This window comes from Haliotis rubra, unplaced genomic scaffold (genome assembly GCF_003918875.1).
Source record: "Haliotis rubra isolate DU_JTF1 unplaced genomic scaffold, ASM391887v1 Scf314, whole genome shotgun sequence".
Lineage (NCBI taxonomy): Eukaryota > Metazoa > Mollusca > Gastropoda > Lepetellida > Haliotidae > Haliotis > Haliotis rubra.
The window spans coordinates 539,990-564,406 of NW_025766985.1; the positions used below are offsets into that span (position 1 = coordinate 539,990).

The window sequence follows — 24,417 nt, forward strand, 5'->3', positions numbered from 1 at the left end:
ATTATGTTGTACGGAAACATATAAAAAAATCTTTTTTACCATCCTCTGTGATGGAGTGGAACAAGTTAGATAATGATTTAAGAAACATAGATTCCGTTGCCATGTTCAAGAAACACTTTGATCGAACTGTCTCATCCAACGTACATCATGTCTTCAGAAACACTGGTAATAGATTTAATCAAATAATTCATTGTAAGTTAAGACTTGGCTGTAGTGACTTAAACGCACATAAATTTGACCGTTTTCTTCAAAATACGTCTACTTGCACTTGTGGCCATCATTATGAAGATGCCATTCATTTTCTATTTATCTGTCCAAATTTTAATATAATTCGATCGCAGTGTTTCTATTACATAAATGGTTTTAATATTTTATCTGTACTATGTGGAAGTTACTCATATTCTGACGAGTCAATGAAAATATTGTAAAATCTGTACATGACTATTTTACCTTAACAAAACGATTTTTTACCTAATTGATTAATTATACTACTGTCTTTTTCATTAAGTCTTTTACTCCTCAAATGGTGTGTTCTCTTGTCTGTAATGATGAATGTATATAAAATGTTTCCCATCGCATTGTATTCGGAGAGGTATTTCTATAGGCTTATAGCCTGTTTACCAATCCGTTCATTAAATAATGAATAAATATTGTTTAAATCAAATGAGCAACATATATACAATATTGCGTATTCTTGCCTTAGACCGCCATGTTAAAAGTTGCCATAACCATGACACGCACTGAATTGAAAATAAACCGGAAATTATGTCTTTGTAGCTGAGATGGTTCATGACCCATGTGCAAAATATGAAAAATATCAAACGGATATTAAATAAATTCAAGACATATGTCTAGCTGCACCAAATTAACATGTAAGTCGAATAATGCATAGTGACGAATACCTATGGCCAGTGGCTGTAATTCGACAGATTGGCTTGTTTACCACTCCGGATTTCTGTACGTAAAGTAAATAATAATTCATTAAACGTTATTTGACAACAAAATAACTTGGTCTTACCTGACAGGGTCGTGGTACTGCGAGTTTTTCGCAGCCATGTCCATCTTTCTTTTCCAGGTAGCGAATTCTCTCTTCCAGTGCTTTGAGGGAAACTGAGGCGGCTATGAAAATGGCGTCTCGCAAAGACTCACGGGAAAAACACTTTGTTGTTGTTTTTTAATCTAAATCTAACATTACAGTTTGACAATATCTTTCCGCGTTATACAACAAAATAAACATACACTATACACCTAAAATGTCAGCTGTGTGTTTTTATAATGATTTAGGTAGTCTCGCGTGGACGTGATCCGGTCGCCATTGTTTTATTTGTTTACATTGCCAACATCAAAGTGGACCGTGAAAGGTGGAAATACCATGTATTATAAGTTTACTTCTCTAATTTTGCACTATATATTACTAGTTTATATGTAATGTCAGCTCAATATATCTGAGTGAGTGAGTTTAGTATTACACCGCACTCAGCAATATTCCAGCTATATGGCGGTATTTATCCAATTATACCAGTTCATCTATTTTATCATTTTATAACCATTAAAACAATTATTACATATAGTTTACACTCATAGAATGTGTAATAATTTGTGTAATCAATTATTAAACCTCTTAGCCTTACAATGCATTGACACAAGTCACGCATAACATTTCTAAAAGAATCATTGTTTCAATTTACAGATACGTATTGTGGATCCACTGACTTGTTGGAGACTGACAGGAGTCTTGGCTTGGTAATCATTTATAGTTACACCATACCATGCTCCTAATTTCATTAAAGAAAATCTTAAAACAATATTTTTTATTCATCAGCATTTATTCAAAAACAAGTAAACACTAAATAGATACATAGAATAAATTTCTTTATCTTTATGAAAAATATAATCACTCAAAATGTAACAGTGGTTGGATTCCAGTGTAATTATAAGTTGATATGTTTTTCAAGAAAAAGACCAGTTTTCTGTCCGCACTGCCAGTCGTTCGTTTCAAGGAAACAAGGAATCCGTCTGGAATGGACGGCAGTTTCTCATCAGGTTAGTCGTCAAAGATACTTCACTTCATAGGTTTCACATAACGACTTCAGTTTGCTCTGTCCCTTTGTTATCCATCATATATCAATAACGAATATATTTAATTATTGTATATCAGATATGTAACTGAAAGTGAATAAGTTGTGTTACACATTTTACAGTTTTTAAATTAAAGTAAAGGTCACATTAAAAATAATATTATTATATTGCTTGATAAAACTAAGAAATACCCACGATTTTTCATTCATTGGGAAATGTTTGGTTTTGTATGCTTTTCTCAGTTGAATTGGTCATTTCAATTTGAAATAATTAAGATTATATATATAATCAGGTGTTACATTCAGTGTTTAAACATGATTCGTATCTATTTAAAATATGTATGTACCGTCTTACCTATGCTTAGATTTCAATTTGCGATTTGGTAGTAGATATTACCTTGAATATGAGTACAGTAAAAGCAATAAATATTACCACAATTTGCTTCAGAATACTGGGTTGGCTACTATTTTCTGGTACCAATCACTCAAATAAGTGACATGTCCAATGGAAGATACAATATACATGTATACTACAGATCTTTCCTTTGTGATTGTGAAAAAATCTTTTGGTTACATCTACAAATTAGTGGTTCTAATTTTATAATTTCATTGTGATCAGATGTACCACTGTGCATGTGTTTGAATATGTATATCTGTGTTACTTTGACTGTTTTTGTAGTTTTACTAAGCATTGTATGTATTGTATTTGCAGGATGATGCAGAGTCTGTGTGGGACGATAAGCATGGCAACGATGTTGTGCCAGACATCAACCAGGACTCTTCATATTCACCCACAGATCTTAAGTAGAGCATACACCATCTGTTTGCGGTTGTGGACTGGTTCAAGCCTCGTTGTAATCAACTTGGTTATGTTTTCCCTTTCTCTGTGTGGCAAAGCAATTGTCTCAACTCAGGCTCTGCTTCATATGTACCAGATCAGAGGATTGCTGTCTGCTCAGTATGAGTGCAATAGAAGCTTCATGATTGTCAGCAAGTTGCCATGTCTTTTCTATGTGAGATTGTTAGTGTGTATATGTTAAGATACATTGAGGCAGCTTCAAATGTACATTTCATGTATATGGGCCCATGACCTTTCATACAATAAACATTTGAATTTGAAATCTGTTTAATAAATACCACAGCAAGTATGTTATGCCTGCAAGAGTAGACATCATTTCATCATATGCATGATATGTTGTAGGGTTTTGACATATTTGTATTTGCATATTCATACAGAAGTTGTGTTCTCCAATGCTGAAGATTGTGGCTTCTCACATACATATGTACCTACCTACGTACCTACCTACCTACCTACGTACGTACGTACGTACGTACCTACGTACCTACGTACCTACCTACCTACATTGTTTGGTTCTGTTGAAATGTGAGCTATTCAAAATAATGAAACAGATGAATCATATCAGTGACTGTGTTACTGTGTTTGTTGTTTTTCGTGTACAATGTAATAAATGGTACATTCACAAGTTATGCAGAATGGTAGTGAGTTACAAAGTCACACGTGCAGTCATATCGTGACTATGAAAGTCGTAAATCTAAATTTGTAAATGTGTGCATGAAATAAAAACAAACTTATATACTTACCTGTCTTCGAAGGACAGTAAAATAACCAGTCTATCACAAATGTACACTAAAAACTGGCATGTAACAATAATACACTTTAACGGTACAGTATAAAAATGGGCTATAGATTGCAAACACCTGAAGGTTGATCAAAATACTAGGGACTAAGGGAACGTACAGTACTTTTGCTTCCTGCATGGACCCTAGCTGGATTCTGTAGAAATTATCTTGCAAATGTAACAGTAAGTAAATATTGACCCCCAATGGAACAGCACAAAGCTAAGATTGCCATTTGATCTAAGCTGAAACCAACAGAAACCTAGCGGAAACCTACATTACCCACTATCCAATAGGTTTCCGCAATAACGGAAACTAAGTCATTTTGCTATGAATGTTTCAGCGAACTGAAACTAAATGGAAACGCATAATGATAGTTTCAGTTGTAGAAACTTGACGGAAACCTAGATTTGTTAGTTTCAGTTTTGTAAACTATGCGGAAACTCGCATTGTCTGTTTCCGGATACTGAAATCTAGCGGAAACCTACATTACCCAGTATCCATTAGGTTTCCGCAAGAACGGAAACTAAGTTATTTTTGCTGTGACAGTTTGAGATCGATTGGGTCATTGGATGAAGAGATATTTACATGCATCCTCATGCATTTCATGCCAAACTATATGCGTCAAGCCATGACAGGCTACGGACTTCTCTCCAGCAGTCTCCACCAACCACAACAGCCCGTATGAAGTAAACGTCATACACGCTCTGAAAATAGTTCCTATTGTGCTTAGTAGGACAGTGATGTAATCAAGTATACATGTGTCGCTCTGTAGTCTATAGACACTGACCTGGGTATTAAGGCGAAGTCAGGAGATAAGATAACTGATGAATACTGACCCATTATCATAACCATCAAACATATGTCAGGCTACAGTTACTATATTAACCTCCATGCTCATTCACATCTCCCTAATCCTATGTATGTTTTGAACGACAGGTTTAATCTTAAAGTATTACAAAAACAGTGACACATTTCATCGCATGTTATCAACCGTACGCTGATCTTGGTATGTCATGGTGAACGACTACCACGTGTTTGTTTAACACACGCCGACATTGTACCACTGGAAGCTATAACTAGGTTATCGCCTGGGAGTATTTCACAACAGCGGGTAACTATAACAGTCAGTCGCCCAACATGTGGACAGTGAAGAAGGATCGATACTGTGTGGGCTGATAATACAACACGAAGGGTTTGTCGCTATGTCGCATGTTTCTATTGCGAGAATTTACATCTAAGATGTGTAAAAAAAGCCTTAAAATGCGCAACAACACGACAAGGCGGCATAATGAAAAAGTTGCATCGTCGTGTTATCGCCCTTTTCGATTACTGGTGCGCATGTGTAGAAAGTCATTTAGTCTACGCCTGCGCAGAAAAAAGTTATACTCTATTTCTGACTTCAGTTGTCTTTGTTACCCCCAATGGTTTTAAAAATGAAGTAGTAATGGCAATGGGGGAGCTGCGTTTCTTGTTGCTGTTGCTGTTGCATTGAAAATTATTTCATATATTGTAAATGTCGGTGTATTTAGCCAATAAAACGTATTTTAGCAGCAATACAGATTCTTTTCGCTTCTAATCATTGTAATGACGGCACACGGTGGCCCTGGCATTTTAGGCTGTGCAATTCACTGTGCACGGTTGCATCTCTTAGTCGCACCAGAAAACTATGATCATAGGTTCGAAACCTAGCACCATACACATTCATCACTTTGGACATTTGTCCAATATCAAGCTGACAGGTTGTGAAAAACTGAAATATTGTTGAAGGACACATTGATGTAAACCTCAGATGTAGTCCTCGAATGGGTGACCATCTTCGACAGTTTGGCTCCTGGGAGAGTTTCTTGGTATAGTCCTCTCCCACGCTGATGAATTTGTCCGATATGTGCCTTTGTTCAGCCAGCAGTGAATGGATACCAGGTAGAATGAGATGGTAATATGACTTAACCCTCCAGCACCTAAAAGGCAGCTTTGGTTGCATTCTCCCATTGGACTGATAATTGCCTGTGTAATAAAAGCTTTGAACGTGATATTCTCCTTGCCATACGCCATATTAAATTTCAAACACAGTACGTCTTTTCACCTATTTATATGGTAACTGTATGCATGATTCCGAGTTGTTACAGTATAGATGTCTGTTGTATATACACACCTCAATTCCCCATGTGCCGTGATCCACTGAACTCAAATCAAGTCAAAAGGACAGCTCAAAGTGGTACATTGAATGACTTGGTAACATGTACGTCATGTGATAGGAAAGGCAATAATTGATACAAGTAAAGCATGTAAAGTCAATATATCACCCCAATTCAGACTGTCCCAGAATTCTGAAATCCGGATAAGGTAAAGATTGCAGCATACATCAGACTCGATGAATTAGTTGGTATTGCGTTGTCCCACAACGACACCGACATGTCGATGTGATGATGGCTATCATTATATCAGCCACTGGTTTTCCTGTAGGAATTGTAATAGTTTTACATGCTGGAATGATAAAAACTGGTTCACTTGTGTTGGCAGTGACGGGAAAAGACACAAGAATAAAAAATGCGAAATTTCTCAGTTCAATATCGTGTATGGCCGCCCCGCGCATTCACCACTGCCAAACACGGTCTCCTCATCGACTGCCTGATGCTTGTGAACACGTGGTTGGGGATTCTGCGCCATTGCTCTTGCAAGACAGCGCCAAGTTCCTGCAAATTCTGAGGTTGGAAGACCACGAAGCCTTCTCCCAAGTGCATCCCAAACGTGCTCTATTGGATTAAGGTCAGGGGACCTCGATGGCCAGTCCATGACGTTGATTCCAGCGTTTTGAAGGAAATTTGGTGTCAACATCGCGGTAGGCGGCCGAGCATTATCATGCTGGAACTGTAGACGTGGGCCATGAGCCGCCATGAAAGGAACGAGTTCAGGGGTGAGCACCTGGTCTCGGCAAGCAGCAGCTGTGAGGTTTCCACGGATGACCAGAAGTCGGGAACGGTTGTTCCCACAGAAAGCACCCCACACCATGCAACTTCCGCCCCCGAATCTGTCGACTTCCTGTACACAACATTGGGCATACCGTTCACGACTGCGTCTCAAGACTCTATGCCTGCCGTCCGCGAACCTGAGGGTAAACCTGGATTCATCGCTAAAGACGACTCGATTCCAGTCTCTCTGGGTCCATCGGAGGTGACGTTGGGCCCACAGCAGACGTTGACGTTGATGAAACGGCGTCAATATTGGCTCACGATATGGACGTCAAGAAAGGAGATTGGCAGCCAGCAACCGATTTCGAATAGTCTGTGAGGACAGTCGACCTCTAAACATCTCAGCCCTGGTTCGGATAGCCGGCAGAAATCTGTCACGTAGGTGACGTATGACGTTGTGACGGTCTTCTGCTCGTGACGTCACACGTGGACGACCCGACCTTGGGCGATCAGAAGTGGTGCCAGTTCGTTGTAGACGACCTCGCAAGTCATACACAGTACGACGGCTGCATCCCATTGCTCTTGCGACGTCAATAACGGCACGTTCACGTTGCACATTTGACAATCGTGGCTTTTCAAGTACCGTTAGAACTGTGGTTTAAAAGTGTTTTTTTAATTCTTAAGGCCAATGCAAACACGTGCATATGAAGAAAACTTCGATGCGAAGATTACGTGATCGACTGCACGTGCAAAACCTGATTTGGCACTAACTTCATTTGCACGACGAATGGATGGGTTTAAGTGGGTTTTGCTAACGTTTTTCTAGAGTCGAAAGCTAGGGATCCCATTTCGGATACATAGATGTATCATCAGAGTAAAATTATTCATTAATTTTCTAATTACATTTTGTGAAGTTTCTTTTTTGACTCACTATAGATAAGGGCTACTCTTCGGCGGTGCTCTCATAGTATGATGATCAACAATGTTCCACTTGTGTTGGCAGTGACGGACCCAAGGCCTGACAGTCATGGCTGTACAAGGGACTCACATAGATCGGGGCTACTCTTGGGTGGTGCTCTCGGCAGCCTTTGGAATCCAGTTTCTCGTGGGCATGCTGATTTTTTAATGTGGGAGCCATGACCAGCGCCATCTCAGAGGAAATTGACAGTGACCTGACCAGGACATCATGGGTAGGAGCTACGCTGAACGCAACGATCACTTTACTGGGTTCATATGTTGAAGTATTATGACATTGTATCTTTACATAGTTGTAACAAAAAAGTAGTGACTGCTTGATGATGATTTATAACTAAAAGACCTCGAGTAATTCCAGCCACTTGAGGGGCGGTGGGGTAGCCTAGTGGTTAAAGCGTTTGTTCGTCATGCCGAAGACCCGGGTTAAATTCCCCACATGTGTGAAGCCTATGTCTGGTGTCCCCCCTCGTGATATTGCTGGAATAATGCTAAAAGCGGCGTAAAACAACACACACACACACACACACACCACCACCACCACCCACCCTCTCAACCACCTGGGCAGCAAATTCAAGAATATTATTCATTTTCTGTATAAGTTGTGATCGAAATATATTTCTATTTGGTAATTCTTTGATCTATCATTTGACTTTATCCTAAACCCTGGACCCAATACATCAAGTGCAGAAAAATATATGCCCTCCATAAGAGAAGGCAGCATCATTCTGTGGAATATATTTCTCAAAACATTATCGTGTCTGTTTACAATGTCCTTTTTCTAGGTCCATTCGTGTGTATTTTTAACCGCAAATTTGGTGCCAGGGTAACAACATGTGTTGGAGGTTTGATCACATTCAGTGGACTCACAGCAGCCTCCTTTGCCAGAACCGTGCCCGGCCTTCTTGGAACATATAGCTTACTTTCAGGTAAATCACTCTCTAGCTATTGGCCATTTTACTAGAACTGTGCCCGGCCTTCTTGGAACATATAGCTTACTTTCAGGTAAATCACTCTCTAGCTATTGGCCATTTTACTAGAACTGTGCCCGGCCTTCTTGGAACATATAGCTTACTTTCAGTTAAATCATCTCATGCTATTGGTCATTATACCAGAACTGTGCCCGGCCTTCTTGAAACATATAGCTTACTTTCAGGTACATTATGCTCATGTTATTGGTCATTTTGGTTGATGTACTGATACGTTTACTTTGGTTCACTTGAGCAGCTTTCCTATGTATATTTTGGGCTCTTTAATAAGCTTTGGGTCATTCAATATACTGGTATCGTGCATAGATAACAGATCAGTCGAGTAACAATGATACAGTTTTATCAGGGTTCTCTTAATACAGGTTGTGGATTTGCCTTGAGTGTCAACGTTGCCGGATCCGTTCCTGGTCACTACTTCGACAAGAAGCGTCCAATAGCCTTTGCTGTGTCTATGTCTGGAGGTGGATGTGAAATGTTTCTAGGAGCTCCATTGATCCGATACCTCCTTGAGACATATTACTCAAGTGGGACAATACTCATCTTAGGGGCCTTGTCATTCCATATATGCATAGCTGGGTTTATCATAAGGCCTCAGGACAGCAAAAGTGCTGAAACAGCAAACGAATCTTTTGAAGAGCTTCCTATCAGGTGTACAAAGGATCCAACCAAACCGTGTGGTAGTGATTCATCAGTGGCGCTTGAAAGTGAATCAAAACGATTGATGGGTGATGAGGACACTGATGAAAAACATCAACCTGAAGCAAACAAGTTCACCAAAGAGAATATCGAGTCCAAATTGACAATCCAAAAGTCATCTAGTCAGGTTTTCGATGATAACGGAGCTCATGTACTTGACACAACACCGTCTGGGGAAAGTAGAAAATATAAACTGCTACAAAATCATTTTTCTGTTGCTATGCGAAGTGGATTTATTGTGTATGTAGTAAGCATTTTATTTTGGTCTATAGGAGAATCATCTTGTTATCTTCATCTGCCAAACTATGCAGCTTCTAACGGAAATTCACCAACCGAGTCTAGTACCCTTTTCACAATCATGCTGCCACAGACCCTGCCATTGGTTACTACCTTCTCCATATGGGGATGCTTGGCATGGGAGGGTTGATAACCTTGTTATTTCCTCTCATGTCGAATCAGTTCTACCTACAATGCATATATGCAGCAATCTTTGGACTGCAAATGGGAGGACCAAATTCACTCCTTAGTCCTATTACTATAGACCTTATTGGACTGTCTGCTATAGAAGTTGGATTCGGAATGATGTTTTCTTTTGGAATTGGATTCCTGGTTGGAGCTCCCCTTGCAAGTAAGTAGTGTTGCTGTGGTGATCAACAATTTTAGTATATTAGTAGATAGCGATGCAGTCATGTTTAATATGTAACATTTAATCTGATGGACAAGAGTGATGACTTCACCATTCGGTTTGTGGTGTGCAGTATTCCTGCCATTTGTATTTGCATTCCACCACATGTGGTGCACATTGAAGCATGATATTTCAACGTTTAATGATATAAAGTAGGTTCAAGAACTCAGGGTTACAACAATCACGACCCTTTGTTGCTTTACCTTCTGTTATCGCTTGTCTGTGAACCGACATCATTTTTTGTGTAACCAACTGCACATGGATGTTTCAGGTACCATCTTTGAAGTTAGTGGAGTGTACGACTACACTTTTGTGTTTGCAGGTAAACTGAAAATTGCTAGTTTATTGTTTTCAAATATTAAAACGGACCAGATACACATTACTTTTAAACGCATATGTGGGAAATATCGAAAAAGGAGCACAAGTAACTATTATATTGTGATCTAATGACACTGCCTTTACATGAGACTATTGAATGTATTCAGTAGTACTTGTCGCAATCTCTTTGGTCATGACCTCCGAACAAAACCACACTGACATTGAAGAAAATACAACCAAGTCGTCATGAAAGCCTTTGTTAGTTGGTTGGTTTCTTTGTTGTTACTGAAGACCACGGACCTTCCAGGGTACAAAAAGAAAGCACTTTAAGAAAATGTAGTTTTGCAGTAGTGGAACAATAATATCGACACATGTATTTTCTGTCATTTCCCTGGGTATGCAGAATGATATCCCGTTTTCATTCTGATGTATATTTGCAGGTCTTTGCATGATACTGGCGTCTGTCTGTGGAGCCCTCTTACCCATGTTCAAGGGAAGAAATTCTTCACAACGTCGACAGTCCTTTGAAAGTCAACATGACCTTGAAACTTCATGTATGAATTAACATTTACTTGTCAAAAGAATAACATTTCATTCGGGGCAGTAGAAGACCAAAACTGTGTTAGCTCGTGTTTTACATTGCCTTTGCATGTGTTAACGATGGGTGCCATCGGGGGATCAGGATACCTTTTCATGAACACCTGCAAGTCACCACTATTTGATTCATATGCACTGTCATCGTATCGCATGGTGTCAAACAGTGGACTGTCTGGTTCAGACATGACTGATTACAGTATCGCATGGTGTCAAGCAGTGTACTGTCTGATTCCGACTCGACTGATTACAGTATCGCATGGTGTCAAGCAGTGTACTGTCTGATTCCGACTCGACTGATTACAGTATTGCATGGTGTCAAGCAGTGTACTGTCTGATTCAGACTCGACTGTTTACAGTATCGCATGGTGTCAAGCAGTGTACTGTCTGGTTCAGACTTGACTGATTACAGTATCGCATGGTGTCAAACAGTGGACTGTCTGGTTCAGACTCGACTGTTTACAGACCACGCTGTACAGCTGTAATGCTGCTAAATACGGCAATACCAATAGCCAAACGACGAACCATTTCTGGTCCACCAGAGATTTCCTAGGGAAAAGGGTTTTGTCGTTTCTTTTTCTATTGATACACCACAAGGGATAAATATTATAATGTCAAAACAATGAAAGACCTTTTTATAATGTTAATTTTCATTTAATAATTGTTTTTTTAAAGGACATAGAATTAATAGACAAATATTTGAATAATATGTTTTGTAAATAGATAAGAGGTATTGTTTAAATGGTAGTTTAGATGATCAACTTGGATTGTTAGTGGCTGTATCCTCAAGGGGGGTTTAAGTATCGTAACATTATTGTCCTCCGGAGAGGGTACCAAAAAGTCCCAAAACTTTCAAAGTGCACTTAAACTTACCAACCTTTTAAAACGTAGTGTTTTTGTTCTTTTAAAGTTTGGCTAAATATTTCCTACAATTGCCAGCGGCTGAAAAGATGGTGTATATCCAACTAGGCTCCATGAAGATAGCAAAAGTCCCCATGGTCTCTAGTATGGTGATCTACCATCAGTTGTTGTCAATCTATAGCCTGTTTTTATATTGTATCGTCCTCTATAGTTAAAGCATTTTAGATTTAATTACTAGTTTTAAATACTAGTATATAGCTGTGATAGTCTAGTTGGTTTTACTGTCCTTTCTCGACAAATATTTTAAATTGATTACCTTGTTTTCATTGCTGTAATATTGCCGATGCGATGTAAAATTTTAACTATATCACTCACTCTATCGATACACTCCTAAAGCAAGAGCGATATAACCATTATCCTTTTGTTACTAATCCAGGTTGCCGATTGTATCTATTTGTTTTCTGTATCAGCAAAGATTGATACCGCGATAGCATATTCACTAAAGTTCCACACAAGTAAGTGATACACAACATTATGTACAATGAGAATATATACATGACGGATACTTGAGATTATAGAATTGAAGACTTTGATGTACATACAGTGTGATGACATTACTGGTAGTTCTTGCGATTATATATTGTCCATAATGCTTCCTTGATAACGGTGTTAGGATCTACACCGAAACGTAGCATCGATTAAAAAGTTTTCTATGCATAAAAAGTGTTCCACTTCATCATACCAGTTTCTAAATGTCATTTACAGAAGCAGAATACCTTTTAACTTTACCTCTGACATGGCCATGGGATCTACCCAATCTGACTTCCCGCTCCATCCACCATGTGTGCCTTCTTCTACAACTGTTCACTTCAGAAGAAGTGTGTGTGCGTGCGTGCGTGCGTGCGTGCGTGCGTGCGGGCGTGTGTGTGTTTGCCGGCGCGCGTCCAAGACGTCTTACAAGCGTATGAATGCGTTGTATAAAGGAAACTATTTTTTATATAAAAATAAAAATCAACATTTAACACGACTTGCATGACATAAATCTTGGGGCGTGGTTTGGCGATCTGGCTAAGGCGCCAGGCCAGTGATCCAGGGAGGTTGAGGTGTCGGGATCGAGCCCACCTGTGACCGGGTGTAAAAACCGTGAAGTCAACTTTGTGTGCAGACTCTTTAAGTGTTGTCACAACCCCTAGTGTACAGTACACAACCCTGCGCACTTAAAAGAACCACGAATCCGTTGGTATATGACCAGATGGTGGCCACATGAATACGTGCAAACATCTACTTGCTGGTACGGCAACGTCCAATTGAACTTGGACAAAGTACTGTGGCTATGTGTCCCAGTCCACCCAGCTGTGAATGGGTACCTCGTTAGGATGAGAAAGCAACAATAACTCGGTGCGCCTAGTGGCTGCAAGAGTTGTATACTTCCCAGGGAGTTGAGATTGATAACACGATGTGCAGTTGAGACTGTCATCCAATGATCGAGGGAAAAAATACCAGCGCCTTTGAGCAAGCACTAGTTGCCTGGATATGTGCGCTATATAAATATCGTATACTAATAAAACTTCAAACAAATTGCTAAAGGTGCATGACGCAATGTTATATAGAACAGAACCTGCAATGTTACACAACACAGATCATGCAAGGTATAACATAAACCATATTTCGTGGCATATTCAACGATTTCACCAGGTATCTTACAACGCGTGCCGGACTGATTTTGTTCCCGGAAGGAAGTAATGTCACTGAGATCGTAGCGCCTCATACACCATACACATATTTACGTTTTGTAGGGAATTATATAAAAGAAGCTATAAGTACCACATAATGATAGTAGCGTGATGATGGTGTTTTCTGTGAGCACCTGCCTAATACTAGCCAGGCTAGGGTTTACACCTTCTTTTTTCGTCTCGGGGTCATAGTAGTGTGGTGGTGGTGATGTCTTGGAGCACCTGCCTAATACTGGCCAGCCTAGGGTTCACACCTTTCTTTTCGTCTCGGGGACATAGTAGCGTGGTGGTGGTGATGTCTTGGAGCACCTGCCTAATACTAACTAGGATAGGGTTTACACCTTTCCTTTTCGTCTCGGGGTCATAGTAGTGTGGTGGTGGTGATGTCTTGGAGCACCTGCCTAGTACTAGCCAGGATAGGGTTTACACCTTTCTTTTTAGTCTCGGGGTCACAGTATCGTGGTGGTGGTGATGTCTGTGATCACCTGCCTAATACTAGCCAGGCTAGGGTTTACACCTTTCCTTTTCGTCTCGTGGTCATAGTAGCGTGGTGGTGGTGATGTTTTGTAGCACCTGCCTAATACTGGCCAGCCTAGGGTTTACACCTTCCTTTTCGTCTCGGGGTCATAGTAGCGTGGTGGTGGTGATGTCTTGTAGCACCTGCCTAATACTGGCCAGGCTAGGGTTTACACCTTTCTTTTCGTCTCGGGGTCATAGTAGCGTGGTGGTGGTGATGTCTTGGAGCACCTGCCTAGTACTAGCCAGGATAGGGTTTACACCTTTCTTTTTCGTCTCGGGGTCACAGTAGCGTGGTGGTGATGATGTCTGTGAGCACCTGCCTAATACTAGCCAGGATAGGGTTTACACCTTTCTTTTTCGTCTCGTGGTCATAGTAGTGTGGTGGTGGTGATGTCTGTGAGCTCCTGTCTAATACTAACTAGGATAGGGTTTACACCTTTCTTTTTCGTCTCGTGGTCATAGTAGTGTGGTGGTGGTGATGTCTGTGAGCTCCTGTCTAATACTAGCCAGGATAGGGTTTACACCTTTCTTTTTCGTCTCGGGGTCATAGTAGCGTGGTGGTGGTGATGTCTGTGAGCTCCTGTCTAATACTAGCCAGGCTAGGGTTTACACCTTCCCTTTTCGTCTCGGAGTCATAGTAGTGTGGTGGTGGTGATGTCTGTGAGCACATGCCTAATACTAACCAGGCTAGGGTTTACACCTTTCCTTTTCGTCTCGGGGTCATAGTAGCGTGGTGGTGGTGATGTCTGTGAGCTCCTGTCTTATACTAGCCAGGCTAGGGTTAACACCTTTCTTTTTCGTCTCGGGGTCATAGTAGCGTGGTGGTGGTGATGTCTGTGAGCTCCTGTCTAATACTAGCCAGGCTAGGGTTTACACCTTTCCTTTTCGTCTCGGGGTCATAGTAGCGTGGTGGTGGTGATGTCTGTGAGCACCTGCCTAATACTGGCCAGCCTGGGGTTTACACCTTCCTTTTTCGTCTCGGGGTCAAAGCTTACATATCCTCACACGGATTAAAGATATATACTCTCCCAAAAAAGAAACGCATCATGAAAAAAGCAGACGTCGACGTCAGCGTTTCGCCGACGCCTGCGTTCCCCAGGTGGACAGATTCGGCCGGGGCGGTGTTATGATGTGGGGAGAGATCACCTGCCGTAGGAGAAGTGATTTGGTGATGATCCAGGGCAACCTGACAGCTCAACGGAACTGTGACGAAATCCTACGCCCACACCTCCTTCCAATCATTGATCGCCAGAGGGAGTTGTTTCAACAGGACAGTGCCAGGCACCACACAGCACGTCACACTAGAGACTTCCTCCAGAACCACAACATCAATGTGCTACCCTGGCCCTCAAGATCACCGGACTTAAACCCGATCGAACATCTGTGGGATTCCCTGGACAGACGGGTGCGACGATGTAACCCTCAGCGACGGACACTTCAGCAACTCGCACAGGCACTACAGGCAGAGTGGGCTGCGATTTGGCAACACGAGATTCTGAGACTTATTCGTTCGATGCCGAGGCGATGCCGTGCAGTTCTGGATGCCCGCGGTGGTCACACGAGGTATTGACTTCAGCGCCACCACACGTCTCCATGTGACACTCAAACTGACTTTCCTCGAGTTGGTGCCAAAGACGGATACGTCTGCATTCCCAGTGTGCAATTTCGCTATATTTCATTGACTCATAAAGCCTACAAGATGTTTCAAAATAAACATAAACATACAGTTGAAATTCCTATGTGCGTTTCTTTTTGGGGAGAGTATATAATTAATATCTAACTTTGTAAATCATAACAAGTGACATAGATATATCATAGTTAATCCCAATAATAGTTATGACTGGCAATTATATCAATCAAGTGAATCGAAGTATGGTTTTTTAAGTGATTAATGATGAAGGGCAACACTATTCGGAAAATTACATATGTGTATGGTTATAAAAATATAGAATGGTAAACATATTTCTCAGAAATGTTATGGCACAATTCTGAACCATAACTATCTGTATCTGGAGATGTATCAGTGACTATCTGGATCACAGCAAGCGTGATGCCAGCAGAGATTCCAAGTGTTTTAAGACGAGTTTGACATTTGTTTACGTGTACAAAAAAGTTCCCTTGTTTTCACTTTCTCCGATGTTTCCAAAAGATATAGTATACGATAAAGAGAACAAATATTTGCCAATTCAAAAATTCTCCACATTAACATACAATATCATCTGTCATGGCAGATGGAATAAATGGAACAATGGATGTAGCCAAGCTATATAACTGGAGGTAATGGCTTGGAATTACACAGTAGACTACCTTTGAACGACAGAAGAACCACATTGGGCACAGGTACAGTTGATAATCCCTGGATATACACCAGACACAGTTATACTAATTGATAGAGTCGGCGCATGCTATTTTCCTCCAAGGATCGTAGCCAGAAATATCTATAACAATGTTTATCGATACATGGTCCAGACTAAAACTGATTTATGTAAACAGACATTTGTTCAATAATAGTGTGAAGTGGGATACGCGGGAATCGGTTTGGACAAGGTAAGTTGATGTCTAAAACACAAAAATGTGTCTCTCCTATGTGAAATGTTGGTGTGAGATTAATCAATAACGTGGACAAAAGAGTAGATATCGTCTGTTACATTTTTCACAATAGTATTCACCAAAACAATGCTACATGTGAAAACAACTACAGTCGGCCACCTGGCCCGAAGGCGTTGACAAAGACACGTTAGGTTAAGCTGACCTACCATATGTAAAGCACTCACTCGATCCTGTGGTTTGTTTACGGCTGTCCCCATTGTTTACTGCTGCCACAGTCGGACCCAACAAGCAGGCCCATATCATGTCTCATTGTCATGTGTAACACATGACATTATTTTGCATGATCTTCTGTGTGTTAAAGGGTTTGATACATGCAGCTTGTACCAAAACATTCAGCTTCACAAGTATAATAGTCATTCGGAAATAAGGCTTTGAGTATGTGAAAATGAAATGTACGTTACTGTCCCAACCTGGAAGTACACCAAGTTCACTATCATCCGGTCTTGTTGCAGCAACATTCCAAGTCCATTGTGCTGTTGTCCTTCCTTACCATCATGCACACTTTACATGCAAGCAATTGTTGAAAGCTTTCTGTTGAAGTTACACTTCAGTTTTCCATGTCCTACCCTTTGCAGAAATGTACATTACCCACACATTGTGATTCCTTAACAGACATATTACTCATCCGTCAGACTCATTTGTCTGTCAAATATAAAGGTAGTAGTCATTTTGTTTAGTCTATTCACAAATTCACATCATTTCCAAACTGCTACATGTACATACAGTTATACAGTGTACAACAATTCAAATCCGAGAGCAATTTAACCTTACTGGCTTCTTTTTCTTCTCAAGAATAATTGAACACATTTTGTAAGGCTAAATTTGTTTTCCCACTTATTCTTGGTATATGTGAATTAAGCATTTGAGAGGAAATAAGACCAGTTAGTTGTACACGACTACAAAGGAGTGAGTGACTTAAAATTTATGGTCACATCGGCAATATTTCAGCCATATTGTGACTTAAAAAGTTATAAATTAACAATAAAAACAATTACATTATTAAACACCCGTCAACGAAGGACAGTAAATAACTAGACTATCACAGGAATAAATTTAAGACTAGTAATTAAATCTAAAATATTTTACCAATAAATGACAATACAATATAAAAAGCGGCTATAGATTGCCAACACATGAAGGTAGATCACCATACTACAAAGGAAGTACAGTTTGGACATAGACTGTCAGTTTCTATCCAAGTTTGATTATCCTTATGGATACAATGTTATAATGCATCACGGCTGATGTGCAAATGCCTGTTTACAATTTCACGCATTAAGTGTTCTTTATATGCATACAAATAGAATCTAATTTGCGTAGCACGCTAAGCTGCGGCTATAATATTGGCAAATTGTGTGATCTTCCATTCAGAAACATTGATCTTATCAGATAGGAACGAAACACAAGGGAGAAATTTTATACAGGAATACGTGTTACATATGAAACCAAACATGCCTGCAAATAATGACCGAGGATATGCCAAGGTAGTCCTTGCTGCTTGTTTTACTATCGAGTTCCTCTATGGCGTTTTGATCTTCTCTGTTGGGGTGCTAACGCCAGCTATTTTAAAGGAAATTGACGGTGATTTGGTCAAAGTGTCATGGATAGGATCAACTCTGTTGGGGACATTTTCAATGTGTGGTGAGTATATTTCTGACGTTCATGATTCAGCAATGATACACTGATAATTAGGCCCACAATAGACGTCATAGATATATATATGCAGAACAATGCAGCTTTAGACGTCAATAACAATGGCAACAGTGATAAGGAGTAACTTAACACCTACCAGAACTACATATCCGGTCCTAATAAATAGGTGCTAAAGTTGATACCATGGCAACAGTGATAAGGAGTAACTTAACACCTACCAGGGGCCGTATTAATAAAGATTCTAAGAGTGAAAAATAATTCTTAACACTGGTTAATTCTAAGAATAAATCAATTTGTAATCTCAAATGTAAGATTTTTCTTAAGTGATATTAATAAAGTGATTTTACTCTTAGAATTACTCTTAACTTTACAAAGTGTTAGGAGTCCTCATCATGCACTCCTAGCAAGTTAAGAATTTTCTTACCTGAGAAAAGACGGCTGCTCAGCGACACCACCTGAGAGTTTTTCGACCACGAAAAAGATGTATTTAATGAATATAATGATACTGAATTGATATCTCGGTACCGCCTGGACAGTGCTGGCATGAGGTTTGTGACCGATTTGGTGAGAAATGAGCTAACGTCTCCAACCAAGCGGAATATGGCGATAGACGCTGACAGCAAAGTTGCAATTACCCTTCGGTACCTTGCCACAGGAAACATGCAATTTTGCAACGGAGATGACTTTGGAATAAGTCAACCCTCAGTTAGCAATGTCATCACATAGACTTTAAATGCTTTTGTAAACCACAACTTATTGGCCGTTTCATAAGAATGCCTATAAATCGTCAAGAAATACAACGCCATCAACGCCAGTTTCATGCCATTGGTGGATTCCCGGGTGTCGTAGGGGTTATAGACGGCACCCATGTGAAGATATTTGCACCAACCGAGCATGAGAATGAATATGTTAACAGGAAGAACTTCCATTCGTTGAATGTTCAGGTGGTTTTTTATTCCGACGACAGAATCTCCGACATAGTTGCGAAATGGCCGGGTGCTACACATTACGCACGTATCCTGAACGAAAGTGGTGTGAGATTATTGTTTGAAAATGGAATCATACCTAATGGTTGCCATTTGCTTTGAGACAGTGGTTACCCGTGTCGCAGGTGGCTTTTGACACCATTTATTCACCCACAGGCTGGACAACAGACAAGATACAACAGGTAAATATTATGAAAACTTGTAACATGAAGAATGAGAGTGACTTCCCTTGGCATACGGGATACCTAAATACATTGTATTATACTGGAACGTAACAAATCCTTATAAAAACAATGCAAGTATATATATAATTATCATGTATATAGTAAATAATATTATAATAATATAGTTAAACAATTTTAAGTCTGAGACTCCTAGACCTCTACATTACTGTGATGTTTATTTAAGTGTAGAATAATTCAAAACCCTTGAAAATATTTACTTTGTGAATGATTATCATTCATTAATTTTATTTTGATATATTAATGTAGGTATGTTTCTTATTTTGTTTATACCTTTAATATTTGACCTATTTGAATAATCATATTATTCAAAAATATACACACAAAATTTGTTTGACATCAAATATAGCCTCCCCGCAAATGTAGTTTTTTTACTATATTAACAACAAATGATATCACAGATTTTTCTACATTTCTATAAGTAATATGAAATATTGCAGTGCACACAAAGCAACTAGATGTGTAGTGGAACGCGGCATAGGACAGATGAAAAGATTTCACGTCTTCATGGTGAAATTCGTCTCAAACCCAAAAAGGCGGCAAAGGTTTGTAAATTCAATGTCTTACCTCCATTGTTATTGATGAAATTGTGATATTGTTAATCATATGAAATTATTTGAATCATCATTTATTATGGAAATGCTTTCATGTATTGTTACACAAAGGTGACTGTGAAATGTATGTAATGAGATTGAGTTATTTCCAAAACTACAGAATTAATTCTAATGGTAATTCAAAATAGAGAGGCATTTTTTTTATTCCTTACAATGTACCTCAGAATCTAAGACCCTATATCAAATGTAATATAACACATTAACAGGTTATAACAGTTTGTGATATGCTGCAAAACATCTGCAAAGACAGAAACATTGGCCTGCCTCCAGGGAATCCTCCACTACCAGGCAACAATGGCTTCAACTTGCCAATCGTCCAACCAGCTGGGAATGGTCTCCGGTACAGACAGCAGTTTGTAAACACTCACTTCTAAATTGAAAGGTATAATCTTATATGCAATGAGAAAGAAAGTATTTAACTTGAACAACCAATTTTATTGTGTTCAATTCAACAGACAACAGATAAATAAATACAAGTTAATGACAAAAGAAATTTTCAAAAAGCATCAACAATATAATTTACTTTTAACCATTTATGAAAATCAAATAGTAGCAGTTCAGTAGTTGCTCCATATGTATTCAAAATTTAATTAAGATAGTGTAAATCTAAGAAGATGAAGTATGAAAATGGAGGCTTTAGTATTCCAAAAGGTAGAAAATATTATAAAATCCCCAAAACTTGCATGGATTACACGACTGCTGTGAGACAAATCTACATGTATAGAAAAGGCTTCACTATGTAATCCTGTGGATTGCGGATGGTTTTTATAACAAATATATCTTACCCACTGTTTGAAATAGATTATGGATGGATGTTGTGGAGTTATGGTCTGAATATGTAACAATTTGCTCAGAATGAGACTCATAGTACAGAGGTCATACATCAATCACTTTGGCACAACAACAATGTTTTGATTGAATATAATATAAGGAGAAATTTCACTTTTAAACATGTGGAAAACATAATTGCCTGCCCTAATTTACCTTGTACTACAGTGAAACCAGCCAACATCAGCACCTGTCTAATCAGGCACACTGTCAAAAATGGCATACAATTTTGGTCCTACCATTTTACAACGATATTATGATCATGAAAACATTTTCTAAACTGGCATAGGTATGAGCAATGCAATCACGGACCCATAATCCAAGTATCTCCAAAATAACTTGTAGTAAACAGTTTCACAAAACACTATGTTACAAATGGATAATAAAAATGGGAAGAAATATTTGTTTGAGTCTTCCAACAGAATAAATTGTAAAATATTAATTTGATGGCTAATCGATGTACTCAAAATGTTAATCTAAACTGGTTTCAATACAAGATAATTCAGAATATTTTGACAACTAATAATCACTTGCATAAGATTGGATACATTGATTCATCTGTGTGTTCATCTTGTAAATAGGTGCCTGAGATTGTTCTATATTTATTATGTGATTGTACCCAATCAAGCAAAGCATGGAAAGAGCACCTGGTTAGGAAAGTTTGGTGAAGGATACATTGATTTAACACCAGAAAATAGCCGTTTTTCATGTACAACATGAACAATATTATGAGTCTACACATAGCTATGTACTTGTAAACACCTGCTGGAAAATAATGGGTAATGTGAAAATGACTTATATCTTGCATGCTACCAGATGCAGTCAAACCTGCTCAAGCCATGTTTCATATGCAATATGAAACAATACTGTATATCTACGCATACCTATGTACATGTAAACATCTGGTGACAAATAATGGGTATTTTGAAAATGACGTAGGCCCTATGAAAAAATGTCATCCAAAACTTAATAATTGGTAATGCTTTTATTGTGAAAAGTCATGAACACATATAATTGATAGAATTGATACAAATGTTAATGATATAAGCATGTAGGTAAGTACTCTTTTCATTATCGTTAGTCATAATGTATTTTTTGTTTACATTTTCTTACCATACTAAAAGCCAAAGGAAGTTTTCTTAAGCAATAATTAATATGTTTGAGTCCATTTATCTGATGGAAATTTCTACATATCATGCTTAAAGTTCATTTTTAATTTTTGTGATCTTCAGTGCAGCTGAGCTTCTAGGGCATCAAGCTCCAGCTGGCGCTTCCTGGCCTGATGGTCCCTATCCTGATCTGGGCAAGGCAGTGGTGGATTTTGTACAGGCTGGAAGTCCTGCATGTGCATACTGTATGTGGGCTGCGCCGTCTGCACTGTCTGCACTGGAGGCATTGCTGCAAACAGGCTCTCTTTATCCAGTGAACTGTATATATAAAGAGTAGAAATAATGAGTGCACATGTTATTATACTGTAAGATACAATGCTGTTGAATATTTTTTTATATTATTGTGATGTTTTTATTTGTATGTATCCATGTTGATTATGTAAACTGATTACGATATAAAATGTTTCAGGGTGTCAAATACTCGATATACTGAATATTGACTAATCATCAATACCTGTCCTCCACACACCAGCAACTGTTCATCCTGTGTGTGATACGTTCATCCCTGCTAATATCTATTTTCTAACAAGATACATGTAGATATTTCTTATAAAAACCCAAAAGGAGAACAACTTCACACATTTAGCATAAATGGTACTAATTATTTTAATAATGTTTGGTTATATAATTATGTATTTGCAATTTCAATTGCAATTTTACCTTGTCATATCAATGACTTGGAGAAAGGAGGTGTCAATGCCTTCCTCCAGTCCAGAAATGGAAACATTTGTTTCACCCAGGATGTCGTGGACTGTCTGAGCTACAGCTGAAAGTTTGGCAGTATTTCGACCACCCCCTGTAAATATATGATTAAAAATAACATATAATAATTAAAACATTAAAATATAAACATTTGACATCATTTTATCACTGACTAAATATTTCTGATTCCGTATCTGTACATCACACTTTTAAACTAATGATAGAGAAATGTTGTCATTCAAATAATATAATTAACTTATTATCCCTTTGCATTTTCATTGATTAGATATTATGTTATTATTTATATATTCTGCTTATTGTACAGATTATGTTTAAATTTTTTGTTGTTAGTCCTTTTTTGTTTGTTTTGAAAAGTTGCTTCATCGAATGGCATGTACATGTAAATGGCACAAAATATAATGATGCGATGAAAATCAATGAACATATTTCTGAGCGTTGCATTTTCCAATATTTATTCTGCATTTTATACATATGTTAACTGGAAACAATTAATTCCTGCAGAAGCAATCATAGGCCTTGGATCAAATAAAAAAATTATGTGTGTTATCCTCATCATCAACCCTGATAATACTGCTTGATCTAGTTATGAAATAGAAACATTTTTCATTTCATTTTCATCTATAAAAACATTGTCACATTGATATCGTCATTGTTTGTTAGGGTACAATTTAGTTTCAATGCTGGAATTTTACCGGAACCTGTTCCAGTGATTTGTCGATTATATGAAACAATTTGCTGGCGAGATTTTGATAGAATGTTGTACCACTTTTTTTCACATTCGTCAGGCGTTCTGACGACGTGAGGAAAGGCCACTGACAGTTGGGTGGCAATCGCCTGCCATGCAGATTTCTTTGTACTCACTGATACCTTTTGAGAGAATTTCCCTCTCAAAACACTCTTATGTTCTTCTATCAATTGTACAAGTAATAAATTTTCATCTGCTGACCAATTTGGTTTTCTCATATCTGAGGTCCCTTTCGTACTTCAGTTTCAGTGACAGTACTCGTAGACATTTTGTTTACAGTGAGTGAGTGAGTGAGTTAATATTTATCGTCACATCGGCAATATTTCAGCCATACCGTGACGAGAACATTTTATAATAACATCAAAGATGAATAAAGTTAGAAATTAAAAAAAACCTGTTGACGAAGAACAGTAAAACTACTAGTGTATCACAGATATCCATTTAAAACTAGCAATTTAATCTAAAATATTGGAACTATAAATGACAATACAATATAAAAACAGGCTGTAGATTGCTAACGACTGAAGGTAGATCACCATACTAGGGTGAGGTGAAATTGGGTTTTACGTCATGCTTGAGAATATTTCGCTCATATGACGACACCATACTGGGGACCATGGGGACTTACAGTACATTTGCTTCCTGCATGGACCCTAGCTGGATTTACACCATCCCTTCAGCCGTCAGCAAGTTTAGACTATTTAGCCATAAGTTAAAATAACACATATTCTACGCTTAAAAATATTGGTATGTTTAAATTTACTTTGAATGTTTGGGACTTACGTACCCCCACAGGAGGACAATCATTGTGTTTACAATCTTGCCAAACAATATCGTCTGATTCAATCAGCG

General features: G+C 38.7%; 1 long non-coding RNA gene across 1 annotated transcript; it reads left to right on the forward strand.

The window, feature by feature from the left end:
- The first annotated feature begins 224 nt into the window (after nt 1–224).
- Nucleotides 225–23,575, forward strand: LOC124283393. Its single transcript, XR_006900337.1, has 4 exons — nt 225–384; nt 7,142–7,146; nt 19,938–19,948; nt 23,564–23,575. It is a non-coding gene; the product is annotated as an uncharacterized LOC124283393 (long non-coding RNA).
- The last annotated feature ends 842 nt before the right edge of the window (nt 23,576–24,417 follow it).